Genomic DNA, 26,877 nt, shown 5'->3' on the forward strand with positions numbered 1-26,877 from the left:
TTATATCTTCCAGTATTTTGCATTTTCCTGTGAAGTCCTCACCCAGTCTGCTCTTTACTAAAGATTAAAGAAGTTTGTTTTTCATGCTGTTTTGAGGGACAGGAGCATCTGTGCCTTCCACACTTCCAGGAGGAAAAACTGCCAGAAACTGCCCCTGGAGCATCTGTCCCTTTGTATACTGAGGGAGATGAGCACATTTGCAGAATGAATGGTCTGTGATGACATCCCAGTGACCCTCAGAAAGTTGCTGATATACTTAGAGACAAGAGAGCAGGATGACAGACAAGATAATACTTGAAATACCTGAATCCTGCTCTGGCACTTCCTGATCTGCAGCAAAGCTCAGTTCAGAAGGAAGCTCACATCAGCCAGCCTGCAGCTTCCCCTCCCAAACTGAGCAGAAGGGAAAGCTGATATGGATCTTGTGTCAGCTGCTGTCTGCAGGGCAGTATATTCTGAATTTACAATATAGGGGGTGACACAGCTCATGGATGTGGCTTTCAGGATGGAAGGGAGATCTTCCATGGGTACTGCCTTATTCCAGTGCCAATTAGTAGGACAGTAAAAGCCAGCTATCTGCAGTGAGGATATTGGCAGCTCCAAGGGATGTGCATGAGGACAATGTTGTGGACAGGATTTCTGAGGTGTGCAGAGGTGTGGAGTTGAAAGAACAAATCATATTGCCTGAACTGTAGGGGAGAATGAAAAAGAAAAGATGGCAGGAAGATGGCATCTTAGATAGGAAGATGGCAGGAGTGGGGAGTTTGCCAGCTGACTACATTGTCTGAAGAAATATCCTGCTTTGATTGCTTTCATGTGGACTTGCCAGCTCGTTTATTTGATAGCCCCTAGCTGTCAACTGGCAGGGACTGTGAATAATGTTTCTCTTATCCCCAACTCACTGGGACTCATCATTTTATAGATCTTCCATAGCTGCCCCTTCACTGTTTCTTCTGCCCTTGCAGTTTGATGAACACTAATTTCCTTAGCTCCTGTTCATTTTCTCAAATCAAATTTTCTTTCCCTTTGAACATTTTCCACTTTCTAGAAAATGTTTGCACAGTCTACTCAAATATGCAGCCTTGATCTGTGTTTTGCCATAACAAAGTTCTTTGCTCTTTCCCCCAATTTATTTTCTAACAATTCTACTTTTTTTCCCTCTGTATTTATTTTTTTCTTTTTTTGGGAGGGGTGGAGGGAAGAAAAGGTTGGTCCCTCAGCATGGAGCTGCTTTTTCCACACGATTGTCTATGACAGAGGGCATGAGCAAGTGCACAAGGGCCAGGAAGGAGAAAGAAGTGCTGGAATGAGATTGTCCAGAGTGAGACACATGGATCAGATGTGCTGACTGCCAGGGAGCCAGGGAAGGGACCAGTGGATGCACAGCTTGTCCCGTGATGAACCTGGATGGGAAAAAGCTCCACTGAGACACAAAAAGAAGGGCACCCAAGTCACCCAGACTGGGTTTCAGGAACAACTCATTCTGCTCTCCTTCCTTTCTACCTTCTGTCATTTTCCCCAGCACCTCCTTTTCTCCACTCCTCTCTCCCAGGGAAGCTGAGGAAGCATGACAGCCTGTCAGTGATGGAGGGCTCATGGGAAGGGCTAATTGCTTCCTCTGCTTTGTTCAGATGTACAAATAGACCATTACTTACAATCATTACCCAGTCGTCATCCATCATACAGACTAGTTCTATTTTCCATGCACTAAATATGTCACGGGCCCCAAATTTGTCACTAATTGTACAAAAGGCCTGTGCAGGCCTGTGTTAGGAGCCAGTAATTTGTTAATATAAGATATGGGACTTTGACTTTATCTCGAATTTCCAAATGTTATTGAGGTAGTTTAATTTCTTATTTGCTTAAGAAGCAGCACGATCCTCAACTTTCTGTCACTTTTATGAAACCATATATAAGTTACAGCAATTCCCATGTTACAACATTGCTTTCTGTTATAGCTATAATATAATACAATAATTTATTATTTATATATATAACTATAATATATCAATAACTATAATAACTATAAAGTGCAATGCTGAAAAATTTGGCCATTTCTTCCATTTATATTCAAATTTTTCCACTTGAATGTCTTCATCTTTTTGGTTCCCAACCAATCTAAATTGTATATAAGAATTGCTAATTTTTTCATCAGTTCATGATGCTTTGTGGCAGCAGAAGCACAAACAAAACAGCGAAAAATTTAAAAAAAATAGTTTGAAGTTCCTATTCTCACTCTCAATTATATTTACTCAATTACAACAAAACACAATAGAGCTGCAGGGCAGTATAGGGGCAGGAACTGACCTCAGATTAATCTTTGAAGACAGACTATCTGCAACTGTTAATTTTTTTCATTTTCACCCTGTAGCAACACATAGAGCCAAAATGTGTGCTTCAGTCCCTGCCCTGCTTTGGGTACTGGGCAGGCTGGGGGATGTTTCAGCTAGAGAACTGACTTAAAAAGAATGATTCAAACTATTTATCTATATTTTTCCATATAAAAGGTACACAGCTACAATGGTTAGCCACTGCCAGTGTGAAAATGGCACAGCTTGACGATGTCTCTTTTCTTTAAGGATATTTTACACTTTGTCTTGAAGGCTTTGGAAAACCTGGGTGTGTTGTAACACACCACTTGAATGTGAGAGATTTCCAAGTCTAGTTGAGATGTTAATTGGAATGTGTACATGCCAGCAACCAACATACATTCACACATAAGAGAAAACTGGGTGTCAGCATCAGAGAAGTTCCTGATCCTTGAGCTCCTCTGGCTTTGTCTGGGTGTGAGCAACCACTGGACAAAGCTCTTTCTGGACCAACTGATTCCCTCCCTGATTCCATAGTTTCCTGCAAATTATTTTAGGGTTGGATTCAATGATCTTAAAGACCTTTCCTGGCCTAAATAGTTCTATGATTCTATTGAACTTCCTGGTGATCAAACTTCTTTTTCTTGGAGCTGCACAAAGGACTCCAATGGGAAGAGAGGCAGCACCAAGGGGCTGGGCACACACACACAGTGCAGGCTCTAGCTGTGATATGGGGAGTGCTGGAACCTCCAAGTGCTCTCAGGCTCATAATCAGCTGCCTCTCAAACAAGTCTGATTTGCTGGGGCACAGATCTGCTGAGGTGATGATGAAGTGTCTGCTTCAGCAGCAACTTGGGTGTGGTGATCATGGGAATCTCTGCAAGGAGCTCTCCAACATAAACATTCCCTGCAAACATGGAAAACACATCCAGGCACAAGAGGAGACCATGCAAAGACCCCCCAGACAAGACACTCATGACTAGTTTATTTTCCTCTCTCATTGCAAAGTCCGTGAGCTGCCAGTGAACAGACTTAAAGCACTGATCTACAGCCAAAGCTGACAGCACAGTGGGCAGCACTGTACCTCCAAACCTCTGTGTAATATAAATTGTCTGCCATTCCCAGAGGTCATCTGGTCACTAAACTCACTAATTTATCTGCAGTTTCCCATGGAACACCTGAAGAGTGTTACCAACCAATTAAATCTACATTTATGTAGGTTAAAGAATGACTTTTCATGCTGAAGCTGTTCCCCCACCCTGCCAGCCTGGTCATGACGTAAACCCAATGGAAGCCAGAGCTGTCCCTCAGCTCTCCAGTTGCTGTGACAGTGACCTGGGTCAGCCAGCACAGAGCTCAGGCCCTGACTGAATTTGCCAGGCCTTCCAAATAGGATTTTCTGCCAGTGCCAAATCCAAGCTATTATAGCCAGGTTATTATTTAAATACATTACCTAAGTTAATGTATTTAAAAGTACATTATGCCATGGTCAATGATGGAGGTACTCAGTCATGCCATGGTAAAAAGGATTAAGAAGTTAAAAAGGTAGGGCTACCAAGAGAAATGGCTTTCCTTTTATCTTGTGATATTTTTCAAAGAAATAATTTTTTTGGGGGTACTTAGTACTAGTTTTAATCCTTCATGGTTACAAATACTGAAAGTGCTACTTAGGAAGCGAGGAAACCACTCATCTCTGGGTCCTAGTAAAATCCACCCTGAAACCACCAAGATAAGATAATAATGACAAGATTTGTATGCTCAGCACAGACTCTGCTTTCTGAGTTGGTTAGAGCAGCACAAATAACAGTTTTGAGCACCCATATTCTGAAGGGTGAATAATTCATATCCCTCCCTGTCCCTTGCTTTCCAGATTATGCTGACATTTTTTCATCGTGTTTGCTGGAGTCTGTGCATCTCTAAGTCATGTATATGCTGCCAGCTACCTTTCAGGGCTGTGTGTAACGTGGCAGAGATTTGCTGGCTGAATGAGTGCTGTCAGAACAGACAAATTCAAACCTTCGTGTGCTGGCCTTCAGCAGTGTCATCATGATGGATGGGAGACATCTCCTTCCTCACTTTGCAGATTGATCTGTTCCATTTAACTGTGTTTGGATAATGGTTACACTGTGCTCCAGGGGAATGGTTTTCTAGTGTGTCCTTACAGCTAGGGGCAAAAAGTACATATATATACATATATATATATATACACACACACACATATATATATGTATATGTATATATATATATCCCCAAAAGTACACCACAAAAATAATCTGAAAAACTTCAATCTTCATGAGTGCTAACAGTGCAAGAGAAGCTGAAGAGACACCACAGAAGGACTTTTATAATGGAATTTCCTCCTGAAACCTGAGATCCTCTGCTCCCTTCAGTGTCACCAATCACACATAAGCTCAAGTTTGAAAGTTCAGAGATCTAACTTCTTGGAAGCTCTCCTCCCTTAAATGTGCCCACTTGCTTCCTCAACTGAAGTGTACACCCTCCACAGAGAAAGTAATTCTATTTCTAATGCCACCCCATTTCTGAATATAGAACATTATTTTGAGCTCAGAACTGTGTTCTTGCCTCATACCTTTGGGTTTAGCAACAGTCAGAGGGTGACTAGTGGGAAGGTCCACACTGAGCTGGGCAAGGTGTGCTGTTGCAAGGACAGCAAAAGAATTACAGGACCTGAAATCTCTCCTTACTTGGCTTAGATGTCTGAACACAGGCCTTTAATGCAGTTTGGCTCCCTTCACATAACCCACCTGCCTTCCAGCTGCCTCTCTAGGAGGACACAGCTTTTCCATGGGCCCTATGTCACCATGTCTGCCAGCGTTGTGTTAGTATCTAGGATAGCAGAAAAAGTCTAAACCAGACACCTGAAAATTAAGTGGTACATCCTGAATTGTATAAAAGTGGCACTAGCCACCCTCATCAAAGCAACTGGGTGTCACTGCAAGTGCTTTGTAAGTGACAGGGATGCACAGACCACATCCCCTTCTCCAGAGCAGGGCTGCTCTGACAGGGCAGGTGGGTTCTGCTCACCAAGGGCAGCACCATGAGGATAGTGCCTTTGTGTGATGTATCACAACAATTCCTCATTAATTTATGTCGTCCTTTCAGCATGGGAAGCAGAATAGCTCTACTTTTTCTTTTCACAGCACAGTTGCCTGCCTTTCCCTAGCTCTGTTTTTACCATTTGAACAAAAAAAAACATTTACGGTGATTTGTGCTTTGAGGCGAGTTGAGTTGATTAGAGACATATTTTCCAATTGACATTTGCTTTGTCCTTGTTAGTCATCATTTGTAATATGCTATTGTCTTTAAGTGATCATAATTATATATATAAAAAAAAAATTGGTTATGCACTTCCAGGAGTTTTCCAACCCATTACCACTAATTAAGAACATTGCTTAGTGTAAGCTCGACAGCTGGCATCCACCTAGAGAAGTGTTCATTTCCCAGTCTATTGCTGGTGTTCCCAGTGTAACTTGTCCATTGGAGAAACAAGCACTTTTTATTCCTCTTTTAAAACAAGTTTGTTTCTGGGGTGGAGAGTCTCTTGTCACTGGTCCAACAAATCAAGCAAGGGGAACAGCAGGCAAACGGGGCAGAAAAACAAGGTGATGTTACAGTGGATACAGCATCCATGTAACATTTTTTTTCCCTTCTTTTCCAGCTGTGTTTTTTCCCCCAGATTTTAAGATCTGTGTTTTAGAAATTCAGGTTATTTTCCTCTAAATTTCCCTGTCTTAACTCAGGTAAACTAAGCTTTCATTTCCTCAGCTGTTCTGTTTCAATGGGGAGGAGCTTTGCCAGAGCAGATGTAGCAAACATGATTTTTCCAAAGAAAAGTGCTCATTTCCTGAGGAAGTGTGCTTTGCACTCCCAGCTAATGTAGCCATTTGACAGTCTCGCCGAAGATTTCTGCCTTCTGCATGCCATGTGAGTGAGGAAAATTTAATTAACTCAAAGCACAAGCAACTCATCAGATAAAGAATGCTATTTAATAGCAAAGCCATGATATATTACAATTTCTTGTTATTACTGTTTTAATGCTGTAATTATTCTTACAATAGTTTGTGGTTCACTCCTTTCCTGGTGTGTTAAATAAAGCTCAATTTACTGTTGTTTTCCTTGATTTCTGCCTCTTGCTCATCTCCCCCCCACTAGTGATTGTATTTAGAAATACAAGGAGATGTATAGAGGGGAAACCTGTGCGAACCAAATAGTTCAGAGTAAAAAAAAATAAAAAAAAGACAAAAGAATATGAAAGAGGCAACATAGGGAAATTCAAATATCACTCTAGTGGGTTGAAAGCTGAAGCTTTGCCCAGTTTGCTTTGCCTGTGCTGCTTCAGTTCAAGGGCTTGGATCAATAGAAAATCATTCACTGGCTCCACTGGGCTTTTGCTCAGGTCCTGTGCACAATTCCACTGCCTAATGAGCTCTGGGGAAGGGCAGCAAGCCGTGCAGGCAGGATGCAGGGACAGGCTCTTGTAGCTCTCTCGGATGAACACAATGAACAAAACTTTGCAGGTTTGAATAGCCACTGGGTTCACATGAGGACATGTTCCACACATCAAGTGCATGGGCACCACAGTATAAAAGGACCTCTATTTTTAACATGGGCTTGAATTTTTAAGCTAAATGAGTCTCACAGTAACAGTTCTAACAGACCTTGAGCCAGGGCTGGCTCAAACCCTGGTAGGAGAGTGCACCTGATTTAAACACTTGCTTCTTCTGCCTTCCAGTAGGAAGCACAGGAAGAGCTGGGGAGCAAGAGCACTGCTTGTGGCAGGACCTGCAGAACTCTTCACACTGCCAGTGAAAGCAAGAAAGGAAGAGCAGCCCTTTGACATCCCCCCATCCTGCCTGTCTTTCAGAGCAGATTGCACAGAGACATAGAGAAGAGAGGTCCAAATGCAATTACTTTTACCAGCAGGAAGAAGAGAGAAACCATGTCAGTACAACAGTACATTTTATCACCAGCCTGTCTGCAAGTCCTTCCAGGGCTCAGGTACAGTCCTGTGCAGTCAGAATTAAGGGGGGCTTGCAATCTCAAGCAAGGCTGTAGGCACGCCAGGGAGTTGAGATTCATGTGGCTGCAAGCACCTTGGAAAGGTTTCACAAGCCTGTGAATCAATCATAGGCCATTTTCAGGGTCATCTTGATTACAGAAAAAATAAATGCTGGGTCACCTGTCAGAGCAGCAAGGGCAGCAGCTGTGCCAAATGCTTTGCTGAGCTCATGCAAACCTGAATACAGCTGCAATAAGAGAAGGTGTAAGGGAAAAAGCCTGTGATGTGACCATGAACAGACAGCAGTTGGGGCCACCTTCATGGAAAAAAAAATTCTCCAATTCTTGTTTTATCTCATAAATTGTGCACAACTTTAAATAATTCCATTAAATTTTTTAGTACACTGTCAACCTAAGCTGGAAGATCTCTTGTGACTTAGGATTTACCCTGAATTTACACAAAAATTCAGGATCTGGATCTTAATTGGCCTCCTCTTTCATTGCCACACTTTCAGAATGGCTGGGGCTTTGTTAACCAGGACAGTGGGGACTTGGGGCCCCAGCATGGGTGGTGAAAAATGGCCAGCAGAGGGTTGACCTGGCCTTGGGTAAGATGTATTTTCATCTCTGCAAAGCTCTTTGGAACTGAAATAACCTCGTAAAACACAATCTCTCTCATTTGTTCCAGCCTTGACCAGGTTTTGATGACCAATTTTTGTACATGAGTGCATGGGATTTTGTTGGGATAAAGCTGATTTTCTTCATAGTAGCAAGAGTAGAGCTGTGCTTTAGATGCATGACCAAAATAGTGATGGGTTTTTGACTGCAGAGCAGAGCTTAGATAGAACCAAGGCCTTTTCTGTTCCTCACCCCACCCCACCAGCCAGAAGGCTGGGGATGCACAAGGAATTGGGAGTGGACACAACTGACCTCAGCTGACCCAGGGGATATCCCACATCATATGGCATCATGCTCAGCACATAGCACTGCAGAAGAAGAGGAAAGGGCGGGGATGTTCAAAGTGGTGGTGTTTGTCTTCTCCAGCAAGGTGTGAGGGAGCCCTGATGTCCTGGGATGGCTGAACACCTGCCTGCCCAAGGGAAGTGGTGAATAAATTCCTTGTTTTGCTCTGCCTGCATGTGCACCTTATGTTTTACCTATCAAACTGTCTTTATCTCAGCCCACAAGTTTTCTCACTCTTCCGATTCTCTCTGACATCCCACCTGGAGGGAATGAGTGAGCTGCTGGCAGGACTTAACCCACAACACTTTGGGCAGTTTTTTGGTGCTCAGCTCTTGTGCGTGCACGTGTCACTTCAGGGAGTGGAGCTCAGGAAAGTGCCAGTGCAGGTCAGGAGCTCAGAGCCCCCTAGGCAGCACGTCTGCCAATTACTGCATGATGAAATTGCACAGATCATGGCCAGCATTTGTGTGCTCAGGAGTTCACCTCACAGTCAGATCTGATTGAACACAGCTGTTCCCATCCTGAAAGATGGAGAGGCGAATCAGGCTCTGCACACAAAGCCTGACAGCGGGTGCTCGCTTCCAGAGCTCTGAGGCCGCAGGAGGGAACAGCTCTGAGCTCTGCCATCTGATGGGCTCATGCAGGGCTTCATCTGCCTGTGGGGATCCGTGCAGGCTTGAATCACACCTTTTGACAGTGCCTGTGTAAGCTGCCCTGGGAAGAATGAGCCAGGCAGCTGATACCTGGTCCACAGCTGGGAATAATGGCAGTGCTCACCCTGCCCTTCCTGGTGGCAAATGACATCTGTTACCTGCTGGCACGACTCTGATGCTGATGAGGGACAGCTCCTCTGGTTAACTGTTTCCATGTCACAACACCAACCACCCTGGGGGCTGCATGTGAGATGTCTGCATTGAAACAGAATGTGCAAATTTAACAGTTCTCTTGCTTCTTATTGCTTCAGCCTGCAGCCATGGAAAGACACAGATACAGATTCTCTGGACTTATGAGGGTCTTGAAAGGTGCATTTTGTTCCTGAAATCCTCTATCATTTTGTTCTTCTCTGAGGCATTTATGAAAGAGTATGCGAAGGTCTGGCACAGTGGTGTCAGCCAGGCTATGATTACTGAGCTGCCTACGTGTCAGAGGATGGGACAACTTTGCTTGGAGTCAAGTCTTTGTGTTGTTTACAGAAGAGCTGAGATTTCAGAAAGTTATTAATCTATTTCTACTGCAACCAAGCCAGGTGAGCTTCCCAGTTGTTTGCATCCAGACTCTGAGATAAAGACCAAAGATGTGAGCAATAGTTTTAAGTGTGGTATATGAAGTTATTACTCTTTTCTAACTCCAAAAATTTTCTTAAATCCTGGATAAGACTGGAGCTTCAAGAACAACTGTGTGATGCTTGTGTACAATAAGAAAACTTACCAGGTCAGGGGCTTCCCTTTCTGCTCCTTCATGTCACCCGCAGTGGCACAGGCTGGAGATATCAATATATCCTTGGGAAGACAATCATCTGCACATGCGAGTGAGTTCTGGTCCTGCCCATGGGCAGCAGACCTGTAATCTTGACCAGTTTTCATCCCTCTCTTCCTTCCTGCTGTTCCTTTCTGCTCTGGTGGCTTGAAAGTGGCAACATCTGTCAGCTATAAATATGATTGTGATTAGGTTTATTTGGTTGAAAGAAGATTGAAAATCATATTAAAAAAACCTACTTTCTGGGAAAGCATAATGGATTACAAAGTAAATAATCAATTTTCATTACAATAATTATTTTAATAAGATGCCATTATGGTGTCCTTATGTTCTACTGATGCACACTGCATACACTTATGTGAGGGATTGCCTGTCTTCTCCCTGCTCCTCTCTTTCAAAACACAACTGCTGGCAGAATGTGACTGATTGAAAATAGAGTAGGATGTTGTGCTCTTTAATACCCACAGAGCTCAAACTGGCACTGGAAAACCCTTTGCACAGCATCCAGCTGATGTGCCTTGGAGCTGATTTGGAAAGGACTCCTGTTGGATGGAAAAGAAGCCTAAATCCAAAGCACTTGGAAATCAAAGAGGATCTTAGAGTGGCTTTGATGGATTTGAATCAGGCCTCTGCCCAAGCTGGGACTGCCACAGGGAGGTGGAGTTGTGCTGCTGAGTGTTGTGAAGGTCGTCACTAATCCTTGGCGTGGGCCTGGGATATTCTCACCAAGCCTTACCTGGGCTGCGAAAGGCAGGATATGAGAGGAGAAAGATGAGATCCTGGGAGAAATAGGGACAAATAGGAGAATTCACTTCCCTAAGTCCCAGGGGGAAAAGCAGGTGAGGTGCTCAGCTCCAGAGTTCCCAAGGAGCTTCTGTGCTGAGATCAGCCAAAGGCAAGGCCATGCACTGATTGGGTCAAATCAAGAACAACTCCAAAACTCATGCGCATGCCTCCATGCAGGAACCAACTGCCTTTAAAGGAATCCCCACCTGAAAATGCAATTGTAAGGTAATCAAAATATTCAATATATATCAGCCAGTCCCCAGTAAATTCCTGTGATTTCAGTCTTGGCTAAGGTGTGATTGGTGATGCCCTGCAATGAATGATGGCTGGGTGTCTGGGGTGGGAGATGTTCACTAAGGACCAGCTTCAGTGCTGAATTCTTCCTCCTCACCTCAGTGTAGCATGTTCTTACACCTAGACTCCAGGAATAAGATGTGAAATGCTCCTGAGAATTGTTGCTGCTCTGTGTCTATATGGTGATGGTTGGTGTATCTTCCTCTCTGAGGGTATATGGGCAGGGTGAAATGTCCAGTGTACTATGACAGTGCTGCTTTGTGTGTAAACATGTCATATTTCAGGCACTGCAATTATTCAAAAGCCACCTCCTTTGAAATTTTCAACATTTTCAGAAATTTTATGATTTTTCAGCTCAGAACCTGAAATTTTTCTCCCTTTACTTAGGCTGATGAAAAAAAAAAAAAAAAAGCAGCTTATTTCTTTGCTCTTCTTTCTTCTTTCCATTTATTTCTTCAGCAGCAGAGATGAGGAAGGCCCAGATCCCTGCAATGTGTAGCCCCAGCTGGCCCCAGCAAGGAGATGCTTTAAGGGCTGGGAGCTGCTCAGAGCACCAGGCACATTCCATCAAGTTCCTCATCCGAATGAAAAGATTAAGTGGCTTTTCTGTGTAGGGAGGATTGAAACCAGATCCTGCTATTAAATTTGTTAAATGGAAATGTAGTGATTTATGAGGGAGGTAGTGAACGCTCAGAAAGAATTCAGTAATAATAACGCTGGGCAAATGGCAGTGTGACAAGGCTTCAGAAGGAAGTGATCTGCTAAAAAAATAAAATAAATTAAAAAAACCCCACACATTGAAAAAGCCGCACATAAACAAAGCAAATAGATGTGAACCTGATAAAAACTTTAATTATTTCTAATGAGATCAGCAAAGCAAGCAAAGGACTGAAGTGGAACCCATCTGATATAACCAATAAGAAGCACAGGCAATATCCTTTTACAGTCATGCTGAAGGAGTTCAAAGCCATGCAATGTGTTTAGCCACACACCAGTACTGCTGGAAAATGTGGAACTAAATCCTAGGGATTTCTTTGAGAAAAAAATATTCAAATGTCTCCATACATTTATATTTTTCTGTAACTTATGTCAAAATTGAAAGGTAACTGAAAGTTTTTGGTGAGTACTGTATTGAACACTGTAGGGTCACAGTGCCATTAAAAAAGTTTGGCTTATTACTGATACCAATTTTAGCTAGTCTGGAAAAGCAATATTCTGACTAGAGCTTGTCGTGTAAGAAAAGGGGTGAGGATGTCTGGTCATGGCTTAAAACTTACTCAAGAGTCTTCACTTATTAAAAAAAAAAAAAAAAAAAAAAAGAAAATAGAGGGTGGGCATTGTGGCTTTCCACATTACTCTGCTGTGTGTCCATGGGATCATGGCAATGAATGCTGCAGACCAAACCAGGGCTTAATGAAATTAAAGACCCAGAGCTGAAAGAGAGCTGCTTGTATGAACTTCCCTGTCCCAGCCCATCCCCTGATTGGCCTGGGACAGCAGGTAGTTCACAAGGTCACTTCAGTCAGATCCTCAGCCAGGAAAGGAAACCCAGATCCTGAGAAAAGAAGGAATAAAAAAAGCAATAGCTCTGAGAGAATAGCTACATATTGCTCTCAACTATATTAACACATAGAAATGTGTATAAAGATCTGGCTCTGGGCTCTGTCTGACTCAGGGAGAATTCCTGTGATTAACCAGTCTCCTGGAAAATAATAATGGCCCACTGCAAAATGGAAGGAAACTTTTTTATGGGTTTTATTGCTTTTTTTAAAGAGGGCAGGATACCTCCCCTTGCATTCCCTTGCCTCTGTAGTTTTTCATCACCCGACTTTTAATATTGCAATTACATCACTTCCCACACACATATGCACTTTTTTCCCCTGTTGGTTGATTTTATTTCTCCAGCCACTCCTCACTGTGTCACACTGTGTATAAAATGGAATCTCTACTTTTGCTACTGCCCTGAGAGCAGCATGGCATCCTGCTTAACAGCTGTGGCCACTAATTCACTGCAACTGCAGTCTGTCTTCTCAGCATCAACTACATTTCTTTTCCATATGTTAACTCCCTTTCAGCTTAATTTTCCCATTACCCAGCAGTAACATTGAGTAACTGTGTTTGGCTGTATTCAAATGCAAATTAATATCCCCTTCTGCCCATTAACTCTGCTGTTTCTTGTCTAGCCAAAGCAACTGGAAACAAGGATGTATCTTGGTTCAGTGGTTGGACAGAGGGGCCCTGTCTGGGCTGGGATTGCTGTTCATCTCCAAGAGCAGACACAAAACAGCAGCCTGCAGAAAGGAGAGGTCCTTCATCAAGATGTTTCTTGTCAAATAACCCCTGAACCCAAGCCATTCAGCAAGCACCATGGCTCTCTTGAACTTCAGTGTTTGACGTATGTAATTCACACAATGCCTGTGCTGTGCTCTAGATTGGAAACATCCAGTGGATTGACATCCAGAACTCTTTAGATGAGGCATGGGGGAAGGGAACATGCCATTGAGCAAGGCATATGACTCAAATCTTAAAAATTGTTAAGCTGCAAAACCTTTAAACAGAGCAGCCTGGCAGAAAGCAAGCTCCCCAAAAGTGGAGATATAGGCATGGGTGCTGAGAGCATGAAGGAAGTGGAGGGAAGGGAATAAAATATACAAAAGATTTTTTTATTTTTTTACATTCTTGGGAAAGGGAACATTTGGGGTATCTTTCTTTTTTAAGATCACTCAGAGTAAGAAACACTAGCACCATTTCAGGAGGAAAAAAGTGGTGTAATTCCTTTGAACCCCCACCTCCAAAAAGATTGATCTCCACACATGTGAGCAACTAGCACCAAAAATTCCTACATATTTCCTCATAGATATGCAACTGTGAGACTCATTTGAATTTGTTTCCCACTCTGGTGCTTAACCTTCAGTCACCTACTTGTCTCACCTTTCCCCCTCCAGCACAGGCATGGGCAATGTGTGTAGAGAACATTACTCCATGCTAAGCAAATATTATGTTTTGCAAAGAACATTTTTGTAGTTTTCTATCTTTTTCTGCATACTATTTTGAAAAAAAAAGAAAAAAATATTAAGTTGGTTTCTTCCCTTTGAAAATCCCCAAAGCAAAAGAGATATAAGAACAGGGACAATGTCCATCACTTAGGGGCCTTCAGTGCATAATTATCAAAACTGTGAGGCAAATCCATGGCTCTTGAACCCATCCTGAGAGTAGTTGAAGCTCAGTTGTTGGAAGTCATGCTATGGATTAAGGCATGCAATGTTGCTGTGGAGTGCATTGGTTAAAAAAGGATAGGCACAACTTTCCTGACCACAGTTCCAGCTGGCTGAGTTGGTAAGAGCAGTTATTCAGTCAGGAGGAATAAAAAAGCATTCCCCCCTTCAAAGTAAACCCTGCAACACTGATCAGAAATCTCAGATTTCTACAAAACTCTTGGAAAAATTATGTGCAAAATGGTTTGCGCACCAAAATGAAATGAAAAAAGGTATTTACCTAATGCACAAATGATGAATAGATAAGAGATATTTGAAATCAGGTCACAAAGAGGAAGGGAAGAAAATAGTCCTGGAATGAAATTATTTGCCATAAAAAGAAATCAATTCTCCTTGGAAAACCCACATCTTTGAGTTCATGATGGGTAAAAAGACAGTTGTTTAAATTTCCCATTTCTGAGTTCAGAACATTAGTTATGTTCATCTTTATGACCATTTCATGTGTAAGAATCCTGTTCTTCCAGAGCAGAATAATGAATGTGTCAGCCCAGATAACTGCTGAAATTCAGCCATCTGCAAGATGTTGCCATGGAAAGAGCCTATTGCACAGGAGTTGTTGGCTGTGGATATTGCTCTGGAGATTACACTTTCTGTACAGGACCTTGTGGTTTTGGTGCCCTTTGGAGAGAGTGAATTCCATGGCAGATCAGTAAAGTTGTTTAACCTCAGGCACTCAAAAAAGCAAAGGCAACACTTCTTCAGTCCAAATGTGTGATACCAGAGAAGGAGGTTTTGTTACAAGATGATGAAAACACATTTTCTGGACAAAGATGTGAGAAGCTAATCCAAGAGTGACTAAAAGAAATCAAACAAATGTTGCACGAAACAGACCACCTTTTATCTCTGACCTACCCAAAAAGGACAAGTATAAACTAAAGGCAGGAAAAACAACCCTTGTCCTGCTGGCCTTTCTTATCTCTTAAGAGGGGCAGCAACTAGGTTCCGGCAGCAGCTAGGTTCCCAGCTTTGAAGTCAATCAAATCATGGGTCTGCTAAGACTGATTAGGATATGTCTGCATGCTGGGACATCGATGAAAAGAGAGCTGGGAACAGAACCCTCTGAACTGGAAAGGGCTGGAAAACTCTGAGGCTGTGGGATCACAGAGGGACATGTAGATCCCCTCTGTCAGCTGCAGCAATGAGAGTGAGCAAAATGCAGGAATAGTGTTTCATGCTGCTGAATGTGCATCTCTCATTTGCATCTGCAGCATTCCCCATCCTCCAGCTCTGAGCTCTCAGTGCATCCGGAACCCCTGGAGTCCCTCTGGTCCAGAGACTCATTTCTGACAGAGCCTGGCATCAAATATGTCAGATGCAGTGAAAAACCCCTCATAATAAACAATAATGGACTAACAGACCAGAGGGAAAGCCCGTGATAGGTTCAATAAAAGCAGACCACAAAACAACAAAAACAGAGAGGAAATTGGCAGCAGGATTAGCCCTGCCATGGCTGCAGAGTCCCAGCTACCAAGAACCAGAGAGCATCAGTGATAGCAGGGTGCCACTGTCCCACTGCAGGACACAAATAACTCCCACTGAAACCAATGACATTTATTCATGTCCCATGGTGTGGGAACTCAAAATGTCTCTCAGACATTTTTAGAGGTTCCAGGCCTTGGTCAGAAGCATTCTAGACCCTGGCAGACAGCTGAAAAACAGCTGTGATTTTGAGTTTGAGCCATGGAATGAATTTCCAACTTTGGAGGTGGAACAAGCAGTCACAAAAGGTTAGATATTATAGTAAAAGTAGTTACAAAGTAGAGGGGAAATTTTTTTAGTATTGTACAGGGGAGTTTTAACACATGTACAGGGGGGTTTTCACTTTGTACATGGGGGTCAGAAGTTCTAAGATGGAGGAAGGTGGGCTGATCCTGTTCTTCCTCCCTCTTTTTCCTTACCTCCATGTTCTTGGTGATGTTGGCACTCACAGATTGGTTTAGAGTAGAAAAACACTTGGCAACATAGGTAATAAGTATTGGGGAATAATTGTAAACATGTTATACATAATATATCTTATAAAAGATAGCAGCAGCCCTGGGCAGAGAGAGATGAAGAAGACAGCAGATAGAGAGGATGTCAGTGTGTGTGTGTGCCTCTACCCAGGCCACTGATCAAATAGCCGCAGTCCAAGAACATAATCTGTTAGATAACTAGCAATAAACTCCCTTGAGACCGAACAGCAAAAGCCTGCGGAGTTTTTCTTTGGAAGCACGGGTTGGAGGAGGAATTTCACCACCACATGAGACCCCAGAGCAAGGCCGGGGTTCTCACACCATGGCAATTAAATGGAGCCTCCTGTCTGCTTTTCTCAGTGCTGCTGGTGCAGGGAGATCAGAGGGGGTGCAGCATTTGTGTGTGTGTAATTTGTGCTCTCTGCTCGAGAGCTCTCAGCTGTCATGACAAACTGCAGAATCCTTGTCAGCATGGGGAAGGGGCTGCAGGTCCCTGTCAGAGGGACAGCCTGAGCCACAAGGCTGTGTGCAGGCTTTGGGATTGTTTGCTTGGCTCCATTCCCATTTTTTGTCTTACTGACAGGTCAGCTCATTCAATGAAGCACTCTCAAGCGCTCTTCCTTGATCTCCCTTGTGTTTGGAGGTAGAAAAAGCCTTTTTATTTGAGTTTCCTCTCTCACCCTACATACCCAGCTATGAGCACCACATTAGGATGTAGGGAATGTCAGGCAGGCACCCAGACTGTGGGCTAAGAAAACCTCATGCTGCTTCTAAAAAGGCTGAGAGCTTCACTCTAGGACTAAGGGACAGGTCTCCATGGCTTTGCTTGCACTCTTGGGAAGCAGATTTTCTCTTGGAAATGAGATTTGGGATCAAATGCTGGAGGGCAACATCTGAATTCAAAGCCCTCTTGGCAATAGTGAAAGAAATCCAGAATAGCACAAGTATCAGGGATATTTTCTGGTAGAACTACAGCAGGGTAAATGATTGCTCAGGTAGTTCTTGGGAAAGGCAGCTGTCAGATTTTAAGCAGTTCAGAAGTCTCATCTAAAATTCAGATCAAGATTTAGCTGAAAAATTTAAAATAAGTAAGATAAAATGTATTCTGGGAAAAACCTGAAATTCTTTGCCATGGCCGAAAAAAATTCTAAAAGTTTCTGCCTTCACCAGAAAAATACTACTAATAGATTTTATTTTTTTAACTCTGGGCAGTGAAGCACATAGAGATAGAGTTTATACCAGTTATGAGTTAATTTATCAATACCAGAGAGGCTTAGGCAGAACAAGATCAAGGCTCTCATTCCATAAAAGCTGTACCTACGCACAGATATATTTACTCTGGTTGAAATAAATATTTAAAGGAGGAAAACTGCTACATCATAACCAGACTCATTCCTAAGTAGATATGCTGCAAGATACAGAAAGTGGAATTTCTCTTCTTGTACTGGATCAGAAAAGTTTCCCTCCTTCTCTTCCTTTTTCCTCTTCTCAGAAAATCCCATCAATTCACCAGGTTGTGTGGGAACAGCTAAATTCCAAGGGGATTAGATGATGGAGAGGGAGGGATGGAAGTAGCTGCTGAAGGGACTTAGCAAAACTCAGGAGCCTTCTTCCCACACCATGTCCCCAGTGTCTTATCTGCCTTGCTCTTTCCCAGTACTGAAATGCATCAGAAATAATAAAAATCTTGAATTAAAATAGACACAGTTGCACTTTCTCCAAATCCCTGTATGGTCACATCTGTTCCAGAATTCATAGCAATGCCTTGAATCAATTTAGTCAATATCAGCTGGAGAATTTCAGGTTTTTTCAGGTAGATCAAAAAGTCCATGTGTAGAAACCCTTAAATTACTATAGCACTTTTTTATTAATTTAGCTTCACTGCACTGAAAAATGGTGAAATCCCTAATGCTCTGAAAAATAAAATGAAGGCTCAGACACTCTGAAACTGTAATAGCTTAGCTGGAAGTGTGAATTTAAACCAATAGAAACCATCTTGTAAATATTATTAGTCATCTAGAACACTGACTGATGGAGGATATTTCACTGGAAAAACCCTACTTTTTGCACATATAACATGACTCCGAACTAAATTAAATTTTTCATAGTCTAGAAAATATTAAACTCCATGAAAATTTTCCTTGTTCCATCCAAGAGTTTCAGCTGAGGGAGTTGCCTATGAATTTTTTCCTTTATGAGTTTTGTCCTTTGTCTTGGGGCAATTCTTCTATTGTAGCTTTAGATTAGCTATTAACTTATTTCAATTTAGCTAAAAAGGAAAGAGCAGTACCCCCATGGCAATTTGCTTGGGAGGAACTACTGCCCCTGTGTATCTGTGTACCACGCTGGGCGTTTTCCACATTAAAATGGAAGATGTGTCTGCAGTGATGTGAGCACAGCAGACAGGAGCAGACACCTCTGTGTCTCAAACCAGGTCAGTGTAGCTATTACTTTGCAGGAGTTCCTGCAAGACCAGCTATTGATTCCCATTCTCCACCAAATCCGCACCCAGACAAGGTGGAGTGTGACAAACGTGACAAATCTTGGCGTGGGTGGGCACCTGGAGGCCCCTGGAATGTCAGAGTGACTCCTGCAGCCAGATGTGTGCAGATGTCTGGCTCTGCACCCCCCTGCAGTCGCATCTCCCAGGGGGTGCAGATGATCTTGGCATTGGACAAGGGACTTGTTTTACTGATTTTACATATGCAACAGCTGGATAAATCCACTTCAATTGCAGCAGTTTTGAAAGAAATGTTTATAGTAAAAATGAGGATAAGGAACCAGGCTTACACCAAATAACAAATCCCAACAGGTCTACTCTGAATTTCACTAAATAAATGATGACTCTAGGGACAAATCTACTTAGTAATCTAGAGGGTGACTGGGTGACAGATGCACAATCTTTCTTACTTTAACAAACTGCAATCATATTAATGGTTTAAAACATAAGATACTTTTTCCAAACATCTACTCACCACATAAACAGGAAGGAGTTTCTTTTTTATTATTATTATTTTTTTTTGAGCACTGAAAGGTTACTGGAGGATTTCTGTTAGTTTAATTTAGGGGAATGAGTTGCTTTTACTTCAAAATATTTGTACTGTTATTTCCAGAAGAAAGAAGAGAGTGCTTGATGAGCCCAAAGTCTCATCACGGCAAAATATATGCTAGTATGATATATTTTATGTGCCTTTCCATGCATTTGTGAAAGCCATCCATCAACAGACTGAAGGGAGAGACCAGTGGTCAGCTGGTGGCTGTAAATCTGTCCAGGTCTGTAACTCACTCTAGCCAGATGCATTTGCAGAAAGCCCAGGAGCAAACTCTGGTAAATTTTTGTTAAAAATTAGCAGGGTGTTGTTCATGTGTGCCTCATCAATCACACAATCTTAAAGCAAAGGCATTCATTCCACAGATGTAAATAAATAAATGACCAGGCACTACTGGGACTGTTGTGTATGCGGACAAGCAGGTAAAGTATTGAGAATTTTTATTCTGATGAGCACAAAGTACCAGAAGAGTCAAACTAATTTTAGTTCTATCTTTAAAGGTCAATGTCTGATTCTTGTCCAAATGCTATTGAGAAATTTTGTTCTCTAAAGGAAAATATTCAGGATCTTGATAAGACCTGGGGCTTTATTTCACCTCTCTTTAGCTACCTGTAAAGCAGGCACCTGCTGCAAGCCAATCACTTAATTTTCCTCTGTAATTAATGAGAGGAGCAGTTCAGCAAAGCTGACACCTCTGGTTCCTTTTCTCTGCTGATGGTGGAGGGAACACATACTATGAATATAGACAACCTGCCTAACTCTCAGATGCTCAGTGCTGTCCAGTACCTGCTTTGCTGGATTTCAGCTACCCCAAATCTACTTTTGTGACCCCTGGTGAGCCTTTGCATAACCAGCATCTGCCTCACTGCAGCTGCAGCAGCTGGAAAGGGACTGCAATTAGGGCACTGGCACTCTGAGCATGCAGGAAGCAGGCAGAGGATGAAGTGCCTCAGCACACTTGTGTCCTACTTAACTCTCTTATCAGACACTGGATTTCCCCTACACCCTTTTGCACTGAAAATTCAGCAATTTGTAAGGGAGCTTCCTCCATGTCACAGTGAGATGCCAAGTCAAGGTATTAATGAGAATCCTTTCTGGAAAACACTATGTCACATGTACCACTTACTCCCTTTGGTTCTGCAAGATAACTCCATACCTTTATGCTCCAAAATTCTACAAAATTCTGGGATTTTTTAAGGGACAGAAGAAATACTTAAAGCAACTTAAAGCACTGGCAACTTGAGCCTATTTTGCATCTGGGCAATTTCCACCATATGCATGGTATCATTCAAGCATTTAATATTTATATTCTGTCTCTTAGACCTCTCAAGATATTCCCTATACCAGAACTAAAAGGGAGAAGCTGCTATAATAAAACTGCCTTTTTTAAGTTCTCCAGAATTTCACTGGGGAAATACAGGACAAGGTAGATTCCTGACTTTTTCTGTTTACATGGGAAAAAAGAGTGAGGAGGGATGAGGAGGACAGAAGTATTGAGCACCTCTATTCATCTCAGAGGGCCTTACTGCTGCTGCCTTCTTTTCCAGACAAGTTTTACATTGGCACTCTTGCCTTTACACATTGCAAAATTTAGTTTCTGATGCAGTTAGATTCAACATCCATCCTGCATCCATTCCTCTCTCTACTCAGGACAAAATGGTGGTTTATTACCACATTTACTTGTTTTTCATGTTCCCACTCCTGAATCTTCCCTCATGCTCCAATTCCATGTGCACTTGTTGTTTCTTGTCCTGTTGTTAATCCTTCACAATCCTTATTCACACACTTCTGCCACTTACTGCTTCTGACAGGGCCACAGCCACAGCCTGACCAAGGAATCACCAAGCCCAAGTTAAAGGTTCCCTCTTTCTCTATCCATTTGTGTTTTACACATTGAACCACACAATGTGTTTTTCAAACTGCTGACAATCAGTGACTGCATTTCCAGCATTTAGCATTTCCAAGTTTAACAAATTTCACGGATGAAAACCCTTCATGTCCAATTTGAATAAGTGAGGAATTCTGATGCAGTTGTCCTGTGTCTTTATGAACTCCATGAAGTGCCAGATGACCAGTCACTCTAATCGCTACACAGGTTTGGCGGCATTTGCTTTATGAGGAGTGATTGTGCCCAAAAGAGATTGTGCCCAAAGAAAAATGATCTGCATGAAAATGCACTCAATTATAAACTGCCACAGCAGAAATGAAATCTGACAGCCCAGCTGCCCCACAGGACTTCTGCATACATCACTGAGCAGAAGAAATTGTTCTAAGGACCAAGCTCATAAAATTCACTGACAGGTACCAAAGAATACTCTGATTTTCAGTAACAGTTGGTTCCCAAGTAGCTTTCAAGGGGGCAAGGGGAAGTACTGGATATCAGGGCATTGGAGAGAAGAATTTGGTGGAATCAACATTTTCAACCATTTGCAACCATCCAGAGGTCTGATGTACTTAAAGGGAAATGTGTGTGTTGAGAGTTCCTGCTGTAGAGAATGGGACTCTGCCAAATAACAAAACACATCTTCTACTATGTGCAAGGGGTTTACACCTTTCTCTTATTAATTCCTTTATGCAGTGATTGAAGCAGCCAGGTATTGAGTTCCTTGTTCTTTACTTAAGGACTAAGATGCAGATGCCAAAAACACCTGACACCACATCATGCACAGTCAGTGGCAGCTGAAGGGGATAACTTTCTTCTGCTACAAGATTTGTGGTGTGAAAAGTCATTGCCTATCATAAGGCATCTACACTCACCATGGTAGCAAACTATCAGTCAAAAGTACAGCAAAGAGATCTTGTAAAATATCTTGATCACCAGCATTCATCAGTTTCCAGAGAAAATCTAACAAGTGTGGTAATAAGGATGGAAACTCTGCAGAATGATCACGGAGAATAAAGGAAAGAAAATAGAGCTAAACTTAATTATCTCTTCTAAAGAAAAATAAATGTCAAGAAATAAGTTAGATGGAAATATTGTCCAAGCTATCATCATGATAAATATTGTGTATGCATAAGGAGCAATGCTATTGGGAGACATTACTTCATTTGGAAAAATACCTAAACCAAAACTGATTAACAAAAAGAATAGATATGTTAAAGACCAAAAACACTGAAGTTGATATGTGTCTAAAGAGAATTAATTCCTAGAAGAACACCAAAAAAAATATTAAGTACAATAGGCAACTGCGTGAAAAACAGCAATACAAGAAGACACTCTGTGGAGACTAAGAATTAAAGCATTGGGAGTGAGGATGATCCAGTGAATACATTGACAGTGGCACCATGAAAGGCAGAAAGAGATTCTAGGGACCTGAGGGCCATGGAGGCTGTGGAAACACTGGGTGCAGCAGCAGGGCTAACTGTGCTCATAGAGTATTGCACTGACATAGTTTAAACATTTTTGGCACTGAGTCTGATATGTTCAGAGATGAATGAAGCCTCATAATATCTCTTATATCCCATCACCCAAGTACTCAAGACAGGAAAAACAGAGGATCCTGTAGGCAGGTTGAGAAAATAGGGAGGTTATTCCTAAGAATAGGAAGGGATCAGTGGTGTGGTTACGAGACTTTATAGTGCACAGAATGCCAAACTTCCTCTTGGTGCACGAGCATCCAAACAAACCTGATACCAGTGTTGCCTATGAATCAGTCATACTGAGGAGCAAAATTCTATTTGAGACACACAGACAAGATTGAGGATCACAACAGGGAGTCAAAATGAAAATGTGGACTGTAAAAAAAAAAAAAAAATCCCCCAGGAAACAAGACATGTTGTAGCTTGTCATTTATCCTAGTTGACATGTCAAGCTGTGGAACACCAGGAAGCATAACCAGAAATATTCTCTGTGCTAAAATGACTTCTGTCTATAAACATATTTTTCAAAGCAATGAGCATCTACAGGACACATTTGAGCTAGAAATAATACAATCTGAGCCTGGCAAATTGTCTGGATCCATTTGATTTGCTGGTCTCAACAGAAGAGCAGCAGTAAGGACGACAAAGGCAAGATAGCACTGCAGTGTGAGAAAGCAGCAGGTAACCAAATCTGAATTGGCTGGAAGCTGCTGTATGCAGAAGTGTTAACACAGCCAGCAAATTCTACCAGGCTCTAAGAACACACCCAGTGCCCTCAGCATGCCCTGCTGGGTGTCTTTGTTTCACTGGCACTCCTGTCTGTGTATGAAAAGGAGGGTAAGGCCCTGTGGTGCTGTGTAATCAGATTGTTGTGTCTCCTGGGTCTCCCAAATACAAAGATTATAACTGATGACCTTGGGATTATTGAGGGAAGCAAAATCTAGGAAACATCCTAGAAACAAGTCCTTAAGAAATTCCATAAACACTTCAAGGGGAAATGAAGTTAAAGCAAGGTCCTTCTGGACATTTCAGGTTCTATTACTAAGTTCCACAGTATCAGGGAATGTTCTTGAACACTAGGACATATTTGTCTGTGTTCTTAAATTGTCAGATTAACATCTGGCATGGTTTTGGCCAAGCAACCTGGTACTCTACTGCATGCAGAGCTTGGAAGCCAGCACTGGCTAGGACTGTCCCCTGTAGGCAGGTTTGGATGTGGAACAAGGATGGGGTTCAGTGGCACGGGCATGGGTGGTTCTGTGTCTGCTGATCTCCACACCAGGAACTTTCTCCAGACTTATTATACTGCCACAGATACAACTCTGTGATTCTTCATGCACTCCAACAAAGACAGAGTGCTACAAACAGTAAAATTACCCCATAGCTCTCCTCCTCTCCAGAAACAAGAAGATCGTGCCACTATCAAGGGAGTAGGGGTACTTCAGAGTCTGCCTGAGAGCAGGCATGTCTCATCCTGAGGAGCCAAGGCACTACTCTGAGAAGCCAGACACTTTTTATATGTGTGAGACTCAGATTTAAGATACTTTATAGAAAACAAATGTTTGAATGCATCATACTTCAGAGCTGAGCAGGTCTGAGTCCAGCAGCAAAGACCTCACAACCTGATGGGAAAGAAAACACAGCAGTTCATCCAGCTGAGTGTGTGAACATGGACTAAGGCAGTGGATGAAGCAAAACTTAAGAGGAGTGGCAGCAAACACAAAGCAGCCTGTGAAATCCAGCACAAAGTCTGGATGCTACAAAGACCCTGCGTGAGCCTGACACAGGGAGAGTGGGGCAGGGCAAAACTCAGATTTGGAAAGGAACCAGAGCCAACAGATTTTAATGCAACAGAAAGAAGATGGCGACCAGGTTATATCATGTTCATAATCAAGATGCTGAGAACAGGAAGTGGGGGAACTGCTTTGAAAACCAGCTCATCTGAAAGTATATGGTGTTCAAACACTAAAAAAGGGTTGTTATTAGAGAAGCCACATCTGTAGGTTCAGGAACATACTAATACTTTCCTTAGTGACAATGGGTCCTGTAAAACACACTCAAGCTAAATTGTTCAAAATAGTGGTTTACTCATTCTTATGTGACTTACAAGGCACATATCTTTCAAGAGGGAATTCTTTGGAGGTTTACTGAGGGACCACTGTCTCTGTACATGGCTACAAGTAGTTGAAGGTTCATTGTAGAAATAAAAAGTGTCCATTTTGTATTGCAAACATGTCATGATGCTATCAAGATAGAAAAAAAATGCAAGAGCTGTGAGAAAGTTTAAAGAAAAGGAGGGAGAAAAAGTAAGGGAGATGGAGCTCTCAAGTCTGCTTATGATGGAAGGATGAAGGAGATTTCATGGTGTAGAAGAAAGCTGTGATTTTTCTGATAAAATATCTTACTAAAAAAGGAACAATGTGGAAATAATACAAATAGAATGACAAACAAATATTCGGTTTCTACCTTGGAAAATTTGAATTGTGGCAGGATTCAGCAAAGATTCTTGAATATACTTTGGAAGAAGGTGAAATCTCTTGATCATGCAAGGTGTTCTTGTCAGGCCAGACCCAAATTGTTTCCTGCTCTGTGGCACCACCTCCTGGCACCAGTGACAACACAGATCCAAAAAAAAATGGAACGCAAACTTTCATGTTTTCTTTGATCTAAATTATTGCTAGAGCTTCTTATATGAAGGAAGCAGAGGATGACACCACTTTTGATCAGAGGTATAAATACATGTGATTGAAAGTAATTGCATTATTAGCATTACAGAATCGAATCCTAAGCAAAAATAATGGTGTATTAACACAGTTTACACCCTGTTGTATCAGTAATGAAGTGAACTTTGGCAGCAGGTACATTCCATGCCCATTCATCCATGGTTTTCTGCATCTTCCAAACTTACTCTATAAACGCAGAGAAAGCAAGAAGCAGATTGTCCTGCTACTTGTGAAGCCAGCAGAAATGTGGCTTTCCTGTGGCACTGCAGGAAAGATTCTGGAATCACCAGTGGATGTTCCAGGTGGATTGCACACACAGTGGCTCACTACAAGGCATTAGGCAGGGGAGGACTATGCAGAATGAAAACCTGGAGTCATTTTTCACACACAGTCCTCTGCCACCATCCTCCCTTCTCTGCAGAGGACAGCTCTGCCTTCCTTCCCTGGTTTGCTAAGGGTGGTGTCTGAATTCGCATTCACAAAAGTGGCACAAGGCTGCAAGTGGAAAAGTTATTACTATTTTTGCCTGCTGTTGCTTTTTAATATGTCTTCACCTTGAGTCTGTAAATTGATGAAAAATCAGCATTGTGCTTTCAGCAGGCTGCAGTGTCTATTTTCTAGGCATGGACTGATCAGCTCCAGTCTTGCCCTTATTTCCATATTCAAAAATGTGTCACAGTAGACAAGCTAATGGATTCGGGTGGAAAAGGCACCTGAATGTATTGGGTAATGTTTATTAAAGGTTTAGAAACTAGTTGGCAAAAACCTCTTCTCAGAAAAGCAGAAAAACTTAATTTAGTAATAACTGAGATAGTAAACCCAGTAAATGGAGGGAATGCAAAATTACATTCTATTTAAATAAGATATTCCTACATTTAGGAGGATTAATCAAACCGGTAAATGCAAATAAAATTTTCAACTGAGCAGTCAAGATGGCATTTTTAAAAAACTGCTTAAATTAGCAAAGAAGAGGGGAAACAAGTTGCCGATCCTGTCACTTTCAAGCTACAAAGGTGTGGATCTGGAATAACAAAATAGAAACCTACAAAACTGTTACTTAACAACTTTATTCTATGTACTCAAGAAAAGGAAACATATTCACCAACACAGTAGAAGAGGATATGCTGAGAAAATCTAAGATTGTTTTCTTGTTATTGACTTTACCTTGTGCTTACCACAGTAAAATTAAGCTCAATATTTCATCTTGCTCCTTACATGACTGCTTTTTGTAAAACATCAAAGCCCTCTCTACCTGATCTGCAAGAGGAAATTAATGATTCTTCTTACTGATGTGTCTGCAAAAATATGTTAGGAGTCGCTGTCAACACCTTCTGTTCAAAGCTGTTAGGGGTGTTTGCTAGATCTGTATCTGAAGACCATGACTGAATGAACTTTGCCCAGTGCAGTTTCAGTGATCTTTTAGTATAACAACGGAACTCTTTTACAGCAAAGTGTTGGGCTTTTTTTTTTTTTTTTAATAAGGGATAATAAAATTACACTTAAGAATATTGTAGATGCAACATATGGAATACAACTCTTGTTGCAGTTATCAGAATCAAATTACCCCAGGGAGGGGTGTTGGAGTTGAACTCAGCTGCTGATTTCAAAACGACTCAGAAACTTACTTTTCAATATCCTAAAGAGTTTGAAATCCAGCCTCTGATTTGGAT

The 26,877-nt window shown here is 42.0% G+C and overlaps 1 long non-coding RNA gene across 13 annotated transcripts in view; it reads left to right on the forward strand.

The window, feature by feature from the left end:
• Positions 1 to 26,877, forward strand: part of LOC146768478 (uncharacterized) — a 72,836-nt gene that overhangs the window by 37,096 nt on the left and 8,863 nt on the right. For 5 of the 13 annotated variants that reach the window (XR_014953096.1, XR_014953104.1, XR_014953108.1 and 2 more), the window contains one exon: positions 1 to 26,877. This exon is cut by the window's left edge; it is cut by the window's right edge and continues 8,863 nt beyond it. This is a non-coding gene — a long non-coding RNA (uncharacterized LOC146768478). The other 8 variants (XR_014953102.1, XR_014953097.1, XR_014953098.1 and 5 more) reach the window with 8 other exon arrangements.

Source organism: Lonchura striata, chromosome 2, assembly GCF_050655825.1.
Source record: "Lonchura striata isolate lonStrDom1 chromosome 2, ASM5065582v1, whole genome shotgun sequence".
Lineage (NCBI taxonomy): Eukaryota > Metazoa > Chordata > Aves > Passeriformes > Estrildidae > Lonchura > Lonchura striata.